The sequence below is a fragment of the Equus przewalskii genome, chromosome 10 (assembly GCF_037783145.1).
Source record: "Equus przewalskii isolate Varuska chromosome 10, EquPr2, whole genome shotgun sequence".
Lineage (NCBI taxonomy): Eukaryota > Metazoa > Chordata > Mammalia > Perissodactyla > Equidae > Equus > Equus przewalskii.
Window position 1 is genome coordinate 53,134,684 of NC_091840.1, and position 11,514 is coordinate 53,146,197.

At 50.5% G+C, this 11,514-nt stretch overlaps 2 long non-coding RNA genes across 2 annotated transcripts; one reads left to right on the forward strand and one right to left on the reverse strand.

Annotated features, from left to right (window-relative positions):
* The first annotated feature begins 937 nt into the window (after positions 1 to 937).
* On the forward strand, positions 938 to 2,994 carry LOC103557157 (uncharacterized). Its single transcript, XR_546385.2, has 3 exons — positions 938 to 1,042; positions 2,061 to 2,193; positions 2,840 to 2,994. It is a non-coding gene; the product is annotated as an uncharacterized lncRNA (long non-coding RNA).
* On the reverse strand, positions 2,982 to 10,976 carry LOC139074155 (uncharacterized). The gene is made up of 2 exons (XR_011523674.1): positions 10,435 to 10,976; positions 2,982 to 4,004 (listed from the first exon to the last, which is right to left on the reverse strand). It is a non-coding gene; the product is annotated as an uncharacterized lncRNA (long non-coding RNA).
* Between the last annotated feature and the right edge of the window lie 538 nt (positions 10,977 to 11,514).

The following is an 11,514-nucleotide window of genomic DNA, read 5'->3' on the forward strand; positions in this document are numbered from 1 at the left end:
TAAACCTTGCAGATGAAGTTTGTGAAGCGTGGACTTGATTACGAGCGGCAGACTTGACTTTAAATAGCTTTGTAAATGACAGCGCCTGTAGTCCTGGAATCATTAGGTATCTGAGGGGATGACCTAAACTTTACAGCTCTACACTTTGATTTCTACAAAGGAGAAACAATACGCTCTAATGTATTGAAACGGCAGTTGGCCATTGGAGATTGAGTAGCTAGGAGCTAAAGTTCTTTTTTCCTTTTTGCGATTACTGATTATGGCTTTTAGCTGTTTAACCCACCCATTGTTAACTGGCTCTTTACGCAATACGCTATCCGACTCTGCTGGGTTCCTATAGATAACATCTCCCTGGAGCCTGGGTCACCATGGTAATGGGTGTGTGAGCTGTTTTCCAGGAATTAGAACCCTTTGTCCACTTCATGCCAGTTGAGACCACCAACTCATCAACCAGGTGGCGCAGATGTCCGATAGGTGACCTTTTGACATCAAGAGGCTAAAAACTCCACCCTCAGATCATACTAACATCGCCATTTTGTGAGCATGCATCCTATGAAGAGCCGTGATGTCTGACTACACTTGCAGAGATCATCAATTACCTCACCTCTGCTCACCTCCAATCACCTCTCTCCACATTTCAAACCACCTTGCCCCCTATCCCATAAATATCCCTGAGTCCCTATTTTCGGGGAAGTAGATTTGAGACTTGTTTTCCTGTTTCCTCATTTGGCTGCCCTGTGATTAAACCCTTTCTCTGCTGCAATCTCATCTCAGTGTTTGGCTTTCCGGGTGACGGGCAAAAACAAACCTGGTATGCTAACAGTATTTGCCCATGTGGGAGTCTCAGAAGGCCAATGCTGAACCACATTTGATCCTTGTGATTGTGATGTTGTTATTATTATCCCCTCATAGCTGAGGATCACTTGCAAGGTCCCTCAGCCTGTAAGTGGCAGAGTCGACTGAGTTCAAGTCACTGAAAAAGGCCAATGGCCCCACATGGAACAGATAGGAGGAGGGGCCACAGAGATGGCCCTGGAGAGCTGTAGGAGGCTCCCAATGCCCAACCCCTTGGGAGAACTTTCTGGGAAGACGAGCCCAGATCAGACCTACTCTGGCTCCGTGTGGCCCTGCCTGGTGGAAACCTGGCTTCTCCTGTTTTCTCCTCCCTCTCCACCCTGCCTTGCCTTGCATGATGGGCACTCGTGTGCTCATGGCTCTGGCATCTGCAGTGATGCAGAGCAGTGTGGAGGCCTGGTCAGGACTGCGTTCCCCTGCACGTGGCACAGCTAAGTTGAGGCCTGAGGCGTGGCAGTTCATAACTCATCTGCAGCATGAGCGTGCCTCACCCGCCTTGGCTGCCGCCCTGCTTGCTGGCTCCCTCACTCTGCCCAAGGTTCAGCAGGGCTTGGGAGAAACCAGTCAGCAGTTTACTGAGGGGAAAGGACTTGACTGGCAGCCTGGAGGCCTGGGCTCTAGGCCTGGATCTGCTGCTTTTCAGCAGCTTAAACTTGGGAGGTTCACTTCACCTTCCGGCTTCAGTTTCTCCATCTCTGAAACGATGAGGTTTCTCGAGATCCTCACTCTTTAAAGTGTCATGAGGGCCAGCAGTGATGGTATTGCCTGGGAGCTTGTTAGAAATGCGGAGTCTCAGGCCCGTCCCCAGACTACTGAATCAGAATCTGCACTTAACAGGATCCCCAGGTGACCTGCATACAATTTGAGAAGTGCTGCTCTCAAGATTAAGTTTGGTGCTTGCAGCCTCCAATACTGTGCCATAAGGCATTCCCTTGAGCACTGTCCTGGCAGATAGTCAGTTGCAGACCAAGTTTAGCCCCAGAAGGATTGCCCTTGCTTTCCACATGCATTGCCTATGTGTGCCTTCTCAGTTCTAGCTCTTAACTGGGGTTCCCAGATGGTTGATGATAGGTTCCGGGAAGCCCTTCTATGTGGTCCTCCCCTTTCTTCCAAGGGGCTAATGCGAAGGCCAGTAGGTGATCAGCTGAATTGAATACAATTATCCTTCTATTATCACTGATACACTCTACACTCATTCTTCAAAGCTGTGGTCAGATTCCCGGCCTGCAGAAACATGCCCTTTAATTTGGGAGATGATTCAGGAGTGCACCACATGGAGAACCATCACATGTGCATTTAACTTGCACATTAACAGCCAGACGGAGGAGAGAGGAAGAAGTAAGTAATGTGGGAAATTCCCTGGCGTGAGTGTGATGTGGGAGGTTGGGATCTACGGCTGCTCAGCCAATCTCAGTTCCTTCAGCCTCTCTCAGACACGAACGTATGCTCTGGGCTGAGTGTGATCCTAGTTTTTCAAGATTTGCATATTTTGAACAATGTGGCTGCCAACTGTTGAAAGCCAACTATTGCATTTTGTTCCCAACCAAAGAAAGGGAAACCTGTTCCATTTCTAGAATAAAAAAACCAACTGTGTTGGTCTCATGAAGAGAAGTTATGTGGCCTCCAACACAGTGTCTTCCTAAGGAACTGTTCAGAGTGATTTTGATTACAGGTCACTTTTCCTTCTATACTAACATTACAGCTTCAGGTAAGAGGAAATGCTTCCTTACTGTATGTAGTCAGGTCAGGCATACAAAGAAATTTCCAATTGGGAAAATCAATAGCATTACAAATGTTCAGGGAAGGTTCTGAGTAGGAGAGGAATCTGTCTTCGTAGTGCCTTATCTAGAATGTTCTTTCATGATATCTCTTCAGGTTTCTGAGTCCAGCCTAGTTCTGAGAAGCCGGGCTTGTGGCTGAGCACACAGCTTCCAGAAGATTCCACGGTATCGGGATAACCCATGTACTATCTTCCTCACACTAGGTTCCATGTGTTCCTGAGGTGCTGTACCAAATGTAGAATTCCAGGATTTGCACAGAGGAAGGTTGAACTAATGGGAAGAGGATACTCTAAAACTGGAAGTTTGAGAATTGTTACGAGACCATGCAGACTCATAAAAAGGTCATGTTAAAACAAAAGGCCAAATCTATTCCTTTATTTAGGTAACTACCTCTTACCATAAAAGATCTGAGGTGGCTTGTAAGAAACACATACACTTTTGGGGTGAAATATAAATAAAAAGTACAAAATTAGTCCAGGGGAAATATAAATTAGTGGAGCAGGTCAAGCACAACTGACGGGCATGAACACATCTGATTAGCCTATGGAGGTTGACCCTCAGTTGCACCAGCTGACCTGCATTTGACTGGATGCAATTGAATGAAGGTAAAAATGGAGTCCTGCTCATAGAATCAAGAAATGAATGACACGAGGACAGCACAGCAGAGGCCTAGCTTGCTTGTCAGAAAATGCCCAGAGGGCTTCAGTTGACTAAAAGCTCAATATGAGCCACCCACGTGGCCTGGCTGTGCAAGCGAGTGGGGCTGCACTAGCAGCATGCAGTGCCCAGCCCCGAGGAGGAGGCCTCTTGCACACAGCATTAGCTGTGCATTTGCTTTTGCACCCAACATGTTGAAATATGCTGCCATGTGCCACTTGGATAGTACCAAGAGGCGGATGAGGTGGAGCCCCTAGGGGCTCACACAGTCTTCCAAAGAGCCGAGGAGCAGAAGTAGCAGCAGTGCAGTGTGGCATGTGCTCGCGGGAGATCCCATTTGCACTTTTGTGCTTGGTTCCCGTTGTTAATATGGAGCAGAGGAGCAGCAGTGGACGTAACTTCTCTCTTGGTGTCTAAGCCCATAGCAGGTTTGCTGCCGTAAAAGCCCAACTGTGAGAACTTTAAGGCTTCTCGGGGCCTCACAAATAGCTGGGGCACTGGCAGTGGCATCAGTGGCCTGGTGCAGGGATGCTGGACTCTTGATGGAGCCTGGAACTTGCTGGAAGCCTGGCATCGAGGCCATTCATAGGCATCCTAGTGGTTGCTTTGAAAGCCTCGATCTCACAGCCTCTGGTCCCTCTTGGATACTGTTAAAGGATGTGCTGTGAAGAGAGCATCTTCTTCCTGTGATGCTTCTCCATCGGGTGGAACCTGTGTTCAACAAACGAAGACAAAATGGATTGGCCCAAGACTTGAATATGTGATTTCAAGTCTGTGTGTGGTGAACCAGGCATAGTTCTTGGACTCAACCGGAGTTAGGTTTGAATTCTAGTGCTGCTGCTCAATCTCACCATTACCATGGGCTAGTCATGAAACCACTTTGAGACTCAGTTTCCTCACCTGTAAAATGGGGGTTTGAATCCCTAACTCAGAGTTGTGAGCATTGAATAAGGTAATGAAAATAAGTGATTGGCCCAATAAACATCAAGGCGCTCATCAAATCTTAATTCCCTCTCCCTACCCTTCCTTATGGGCAAAACTAATACCTCTCTCCCCGGGGCTCTGGATTCCAACCCCCACCTCCACCTTGGACATGGCCAGACATCCGTCTTCATTTGTAACTTCAACATCCTCTTCTCCTCTCTGCTGGTTTCCCCTCCTCCTCTTACCATCCTGCTCAATTTTCTGTATCCTCTCCTCTGAAAAAATCATACTTACCATACTTGCCATCATAGCCTTACCCCAATCATTTATCACCAAATATTTTGAAGACTAATCTGCACTCACTCCTTTGCACAGCTTAGCAACCACTCTGTAAATAGCACTTATCTGATTTTTGCCCCCACCATTTACTGATAAAGGCTCATTGCTCATCCCTTATCTGTAAAAGGAGAATAATTCTTTCCTCACAGCGTTGCTGTTGGGATGAAATGCGATAATATGCAGGGCCTCTTTCAGTGAGTCTCAGGGTTCCTTCCTTCTAGTCACCACTTTCTCACTCCATTTCTTCCCTTTTCTCTCTACCTTCTCACTCTCCACAGTTTCATCCATAGTCATGTCTCCACCTGCATCCATCACCATGCCTGATCTCCCTTCTGAGTTTCGAATCTGCACATTCAACACCAGTTGAGTAGTTCGCCTCAGATACAGGTGGTCCCCAAGTTACGGCGGTTTGACCTATGATTTTTTGACTTTACGACAGTGTGAAAGCGATACGCATTCCGTCGAAGCCGGCCTGCGAATTTTAAATGTTGTTCTTTTCCCGGGCTAGCCATCTGCAGCACAATCCTCTCTGTGGTGCTGGTCAGGGGCAGCGAGCTGCACCTCCAGTGAGCCCCATGACCACAAGGGTGAACAGCTGGCACCCTTAGAGCCACTCTGTACCTGGACAGCCATCCTATTTTCACTTTCGGGACAGTATTCAATGAATGATGTGAGATGTTCGACACTGTATTATGAGATAGGCTCTGTGTGAGATGACTTTGCCCAGCTGGGGGCTAATGTAGGTGTGCTGAGCACGTTGAAGGTGGGCTGGGCTATGTTTGGTAGGTGACCTGTATTAAACGCATTTTTGACTTACGATGGGTTTATCGGGAAGTAACCCCACCGCAAGTTGAGGAAGATCTGCATGCTGTTGGGATCTCAAACTCTGCATGTTCAAAGGAAAGCACATGATTTTAACCAATCCCGCGCCTTCTGACTTTCCTCATTCCATGGACGGCAATGCTTTCTGAAGCCTTTGATACTGTCATGCCCCCGCAGGAGACCAGGATGGGGATGGGGGTGTGTGTGTGTGGGGGGGTGTCTACTAGTCCTGTCTGTTCACTCCTGCTGTCTCTGCCCTTCTCCTCTCCTCTCCACGGCCATCATTTCAGTTCTATCCCTTATTATCTGCCACCTGGGCTTTCTGAATGGTTTCCTTGTCTCCATGCCTCTCCTTACCAACCTGTTCTGCACATGATACCAAGTGACTCTTCCTCAAGCAGAGCCTAGCTGTGTCACTCTCCAGTCCGTAAAGCCATTGAGGGTCCTCCTTGCTTTCCAAGGGTCAGAATCCTCATCTGGCTTTCAACGTCCTCCACATTCAGCAACGAGCACCCCTAACCCCAGTCACAGGTGTCTGCTCACCCTTTCTGGGACACTTTAATTCTTTCCTTTCTGTAGTCCTTCCCTCTGGTTCTGCCCAAGTGCCACCTCTACCTGTCACGTTCTTACCTGTTCCCTAGGACCCCGGCCAGCTATCTGAAGCCACACACAGCCCCCTCCCCCACCAGCCAGGAGGCTCTCTTCCTCATCTCGGCTTCCAGAGCCCAGTGTAGGACTGCGCTTATTTCACAGAACACATTTTCCGTGTACTTTTGTGAGGTATTGTATACTTGTGTTATCTCTCCTTCTAGATGAAAAATTCCTCCAGGGGTTAGAGAATGTTTGGCCCTCCACACAGCTCCAGCAGTGCGTCTGCACGTGATCCGAGTGTGCTGAGCGGGTGTGCAGGCCTTTTTGCCTGCCTCTCCTCTGATCCCACTTGGCAGCTCCCCTGGCCCCCTCCGAGGGCAGAGAGGAGAGTCTGCGTGTTGGAAAAAGTCGATGGTGAGAAGCAAGTTTCCCTTTCCAGGGCTCGGGGCTGTCAGCGCCCCGTGCCTTTGGCTTTGGTTGCCTGGGAGTGGGTGTGTTTGGGTGGGTGTGTGTTTGTTTCTGTGAGCATGTATTTCTGGCCTGTGTGTGGCAGATGTGAGGATGTGTGTGTGTGTGAGTAGGGTGGATGTGGTGTGGAGGATATGTGAATGTGAGGTTTTTAGATGTGTGTGTGGGGTGTGTTGGGGTGTGCATGAATGTGTGTGTGCAGTGGGGGAGGGAGGCACGTGCGTGTGTGGGGTGTTGATGTGTACGTAAGGTGTAGGTGAGAGTAATATGGGTGTGTGTGGGTGTGTAGGGAGAGTGCAAAAAATGTGTATGTGTGTGGGCAATGGGAGAGGTAGGTGGATATCTAGGGTGTGTGTGAGTGTGCATGTGCTTATGAGGTATACACGAGGGGGATGTGTGTGGGTGGAAGAGTGTTGCTATATGTGTATGGTGTGTGTGGGGGGTGGGGGAGCGTAGACTTATACCCTCTTGTAAAAGGACAAAAGTCCTCACCTGACTTTCCCCGGGGACTTATCTCTGTCGACAAGAAATGCCAAGCAAGTGGAGCGTGGAACAAACAAAGCGTCGGAAAATACAATGACCGAGTGATAAAATCAAAAGGCAGGATGTCTTGCTTGGTGCACGGTTGGGCTGTAAAAACAAGCCGCTCATGCTGAAACTCCTGGGACCCTCTGAGGTTTAGTGGCCACGTGGTCCCCAGAAAACCGTCCCAGGTCTGTCCCAGACCTCACGCCAGGGATGTGACCTGCTTCTCTCTGGGGAGGGGTGGGTTGGGCGTGTCCTAGCAGACTCATCTTGCTGAGACTCTGAAGGATCAGCTCGGGACGGCAGCAGCAGTCTGTGAGTTCAGCGAGCCCAGTCTCCTTTTACTCCCCTCTGAGCGTCAGGGACTGGCAGAGCCAGTTACACACTGCCCGTAAATCAGGAATATGGTCAGAGATTACGCCCTGGCCAAAGGTTGTAGAATGGAAAGGGTTGAGCCTAGTCGTCTTCAGCAATATCTTTTAGCATCAGGACTTGTGTTCACAGAAGCCTTATGTGAAAGCTCAGTAGATAAAACCACTGAGAATGCAGTGCTCTGGGTGCGGGTGTGTATTGTGGGGCGGGTGGGGCGCTGGATTCCTGCCTGCTGGCTCTCCCTCCACCCGAGCCCCCACAGGCCTTTGCAGAGCACAGTTTGAAACCTCTCCTGGAGACCACATCTCCTACTCTAAAGGGAAGGAAAAGGACTTGCTCATGGTCATCCAGGGGGTGGGCGGCAGCCCCTCTGAGTGAGCAGTGCCCCCCGCCCCTGCCCCAGCAGCAGATCCAAGCCCACATTACACCATCACTCTCTGTCAGCCTCGGACATTGCAGGGGATGGAGGGACCAAGGGAGGCTAGGTGAGAGGGCCGGCCGGCTTTGAGGGTCCTGTGGAACACGGTGTTTGGGGACTGAGAAGGTGAAAGTGGTATTTGTGTGACTATATTCAGTGAGAATACACAGATATCATAACTTTTAGGCTAGCTTTGAGCCTGGACAAAAGTCTGGCAGGCTGGGCAGCTCTCACTTTCATATCGACTGAAAAATCTGAGTGCCATACACTGAAGAATTGACCATAATGCTTCAGGGATGCCTATCCTGGAGGAAGATCTCGCCCCGCTGTAATGTACTAGCTTCCTGCGTCATGACAGATGTTTAATGGAATGCGCCTTGTTTGATTTAAGCATTGGCTGTAGAGTGCTGTACACATATTAGCCTGCTTAATCTCTGCAACATCTTTACAACGTAGAGGTATTATTAGCATCATCTCTGAAATAGGAGCTGTTATTAACGCCATCTCCATATTACAGATTTAGAAACTAGGGCATAGAGAAGTGCTGTAACTTGCCCCAGTCACACAGCTAGTAAGGAACACAACTGGATTCCAACCAGACAGTCTGGGTCTTGGCCCGTGCTCTTCACCAACTGAGCTATCGAACTTTCTTTCTTCACTGAACTTTCTTTCTTCAATGAGGGAAGGGTATGCAGGGCAAGGAGCCTCACACTAGGCACCCTTTGTTGTTTGGGCAAGTGACTTAGCTCCCCAAATGGACTTGAACTGGTCATCATCATCATCATCCATGCCCTGGTCAGGGTGGTCACTTGGAAACGTAGATCCAATTATGTCAAGCCCCTACTTCTGCACATCTCTTTAATAGCTGCTTATTATTCTTAAAATAATGACCAAAATCCTTAAGAGGGCCTTCAAGCTTCTGCCTGATCTACCACAGGGCCTTAACTCTCTCTTGCACTTGCCCTCTGCCCTTCCACCTTCCTGCTGCCATTTATTTCCTGCTACCCCAGGACCTTTGCTCAAGCCTTTGCCTCTCCCTGAAAGACTGCACCTTCTGGGTCAGTTTCTCTATTGACTGTTCCCGTGGAGCGATGCCCTTTTTATTCCTAGTCCTCACCTGACTCGGTTATTGCACCCCCATTAGTGAGATTATTTAGTTAATGTCTGTCTCTCATCTGATGGGAAACTCCTTGCGGGTAGAGACCTCATGTGCTTTATTCTTCCCAGTGTCCCCAGTGCCTTGCACAGTGCCTGACATATCCTCGTGAATGAGCAAACAAATTAGGGGTCCCTTCTTGCTTTAAAGTTTTATGATGCAAAGCGTAAACTGACCCCCACCACTACTAATTTGAGGTACACCAAGGCACTCCCAATTAGGACTCTGGGTCGGTTTACTCACCCCATATCACAAGTTTAGTAACAACATGACATTTGTAAGAACCACACTGTGTGCAAGGAGCCTTCTCCTGCCTTGCCTCTTTTGACCATTGCAACAAGGGCAGGAAATAACCCTCATTCTACACCTGAGAGTACTGAGGCTCAAAGCCTTGTGCACCTGGGCAATGTCACCCAGCGAACAAGCGGTGTCACTTGGAGTAGGACCGAGCACTCTGCCGTCTCCTATCTTTTCCTGTTATCTGCCAGGGACAGGTTTATGCTACTCTCCCAAAATCTCTTCAAGTTGCTGATCTCGTCTCTCAGTTCCAAGGGTCAGATGGAACCCTAGAAAAGACGCCATGGTTATTTCCTCCTCCCAGCCCAGCAGTCACCTTTGTTGCTACATCCAGCACCCACAGGGAGCGCCTGGCTATGCCTGAGTGCAGGTCCCTGCCCGCCTGGGGAGGAGGGGATGCCAATCATCAAAGCATCCAGGGCTCCAATTTTAACCCACTGGGGAGAGCTGCATCTGTAACTCAGGGTTGTGGGGGCCGGACCTATCAGCTCTACCTTTGGTTATCTTTGGTTACACGCTGTCAACCAAGCCGCTGGCCCAGCTGGGAAGCACAGTTTGCCAGTGAAGTGGTCAGCCACGGTCTCTTGACTTCTGAGTCTCCCAGGCTGGCAGGGGGCGGGGGCTGCAGCTGGGAGGTGTTGGCTGCATGGGAGTGTGTGTGAGGAGGGCAGGGTGGGGGCCCTGCTGAGAGAGGAGGCAGATGCACCCAGAGCAGACGTGGAGGCAGGTCCTGACCCCCTCGCACGTGTCCCTTCGGCAGGTGCAGGGAGGAAGCTAATGAGAAGGGCTGTTCTGGGTGGTTCTGCTCTGTTTCCTCCTGCCGAAGCCTGGCTCGCGCCCCAGCCATGCAAGGGCACAAGCAGCCATCAGGGAACTTTCCATCCTCTCTTAGTGCTAAAGCCTTTTCTTCCCAACAGAGAATCAAGATGGGCTCTTTTCTCCCAAGTTTTAAGCTGACGAGATAACTTCCTGTTCTGTGTGGCAGGGCCATTCGTGGAGTATCAGAAGTGGAAGGGGCTGTGGAGACCCTCCTCCCAGGGGAGAAAATACCTGCCTGACACTCTCTTGGATGGTCACCACAAGTCCAGCCAGAGCCCCGGTTGACAGAATCCCCAGCTGGGATGCAGTCATCCGGCCACTTGCCCATTCAGCCTCAAAAAGTTCTAGCCTGCTCCTGCTCAGCCCAGCCTCTCTGGCCACCTCGCCAGGTGGGTGTTGTGTGCACTCACCTGGTCCCCAGTGGGACATTCTGGGTGGGAGCAGCAATTTGTCTCTGTTCCTCCAACTTCCCGACGGCCCCAGGTTCACAGGCAGCTCCATGTGGAGCCTGTGTTCCTCCTCCTCTTCCCACGGCCAAACTACAAGTCCAGTTTTTCAAGAGGCACTTTGATGTTGAGGGAATACCAGAAGACCCAGAACAGTAGGCTGAAAGCCAGGATCAGGGCCCCCGTGTAGACCAAGAAGTCCCAGTAATCGAGTGTGGCGAAGATGCCCACCAGCAAAAGGACCAGGCCCACAGCGTCGAGCAGGAGGGCCAGGAAAAAGAAGAGTGCACACCTTCCGGGGCTGCATCTTCCGCACAGCCTTGGCCTCCCCAGGAGCATTGCCCCAGAGGAGCCGGAGGAGCTGGGCTGCACTCCTGAGGGGTGATTTGCATGGGAGGGTGGCGGTCCTGCCTCCTGCTGCCTTCTCTCCCTGCTGGGTGTGAGCAAATGAGTGAGCCGTCAGTCTGGAGCCACAAGGAAGTACACGTGGATCGACCTTTATGAGCTCGGCAGCTAGTGGGGCAGGATATTTCTTAACTGTTTCATGACTCAGGAATGATCCCAACCAAAACAGCCTGACATCACTGTTAATGGGACTGGTCGTCGCTGGAGCCAGCCAAGTTACGTGGCAGGGGAGGAGCCAGGGTGGGTGGATTTGCCACGTCACGGGACTCGGGATGTTGAGCCTGTGGGCCCGGCAGAGGCGCTGTCCTGGGCCGCCTTCTCTGACTCTCGAGTCCTGGGCAGGTCCCGCCAGGTTCTGAGACACGGTTTCCTTTGCTCATGTGGTGACGTGGGGTTTTCTTCCCCCTTCCCCCTTCTACCGCTTCTTCTTGGTGGGGAAGGGAGGGTGTATGTAAAAGATATGGAAGAGAGTTTGTTGACGTAAATAGATTTTGATATTATACCGTAAGAATCGATCAGCGTTAGCAAGAGAAGTTCGGTGTGTCTAGCAGACTCTCTACTCTGAAGATACAAGGAGCTGCGCTTCCTACACTAGGGTTCATCACAGCACTTCGGGGTAAAGGCAGCCTCCAGAAAGGG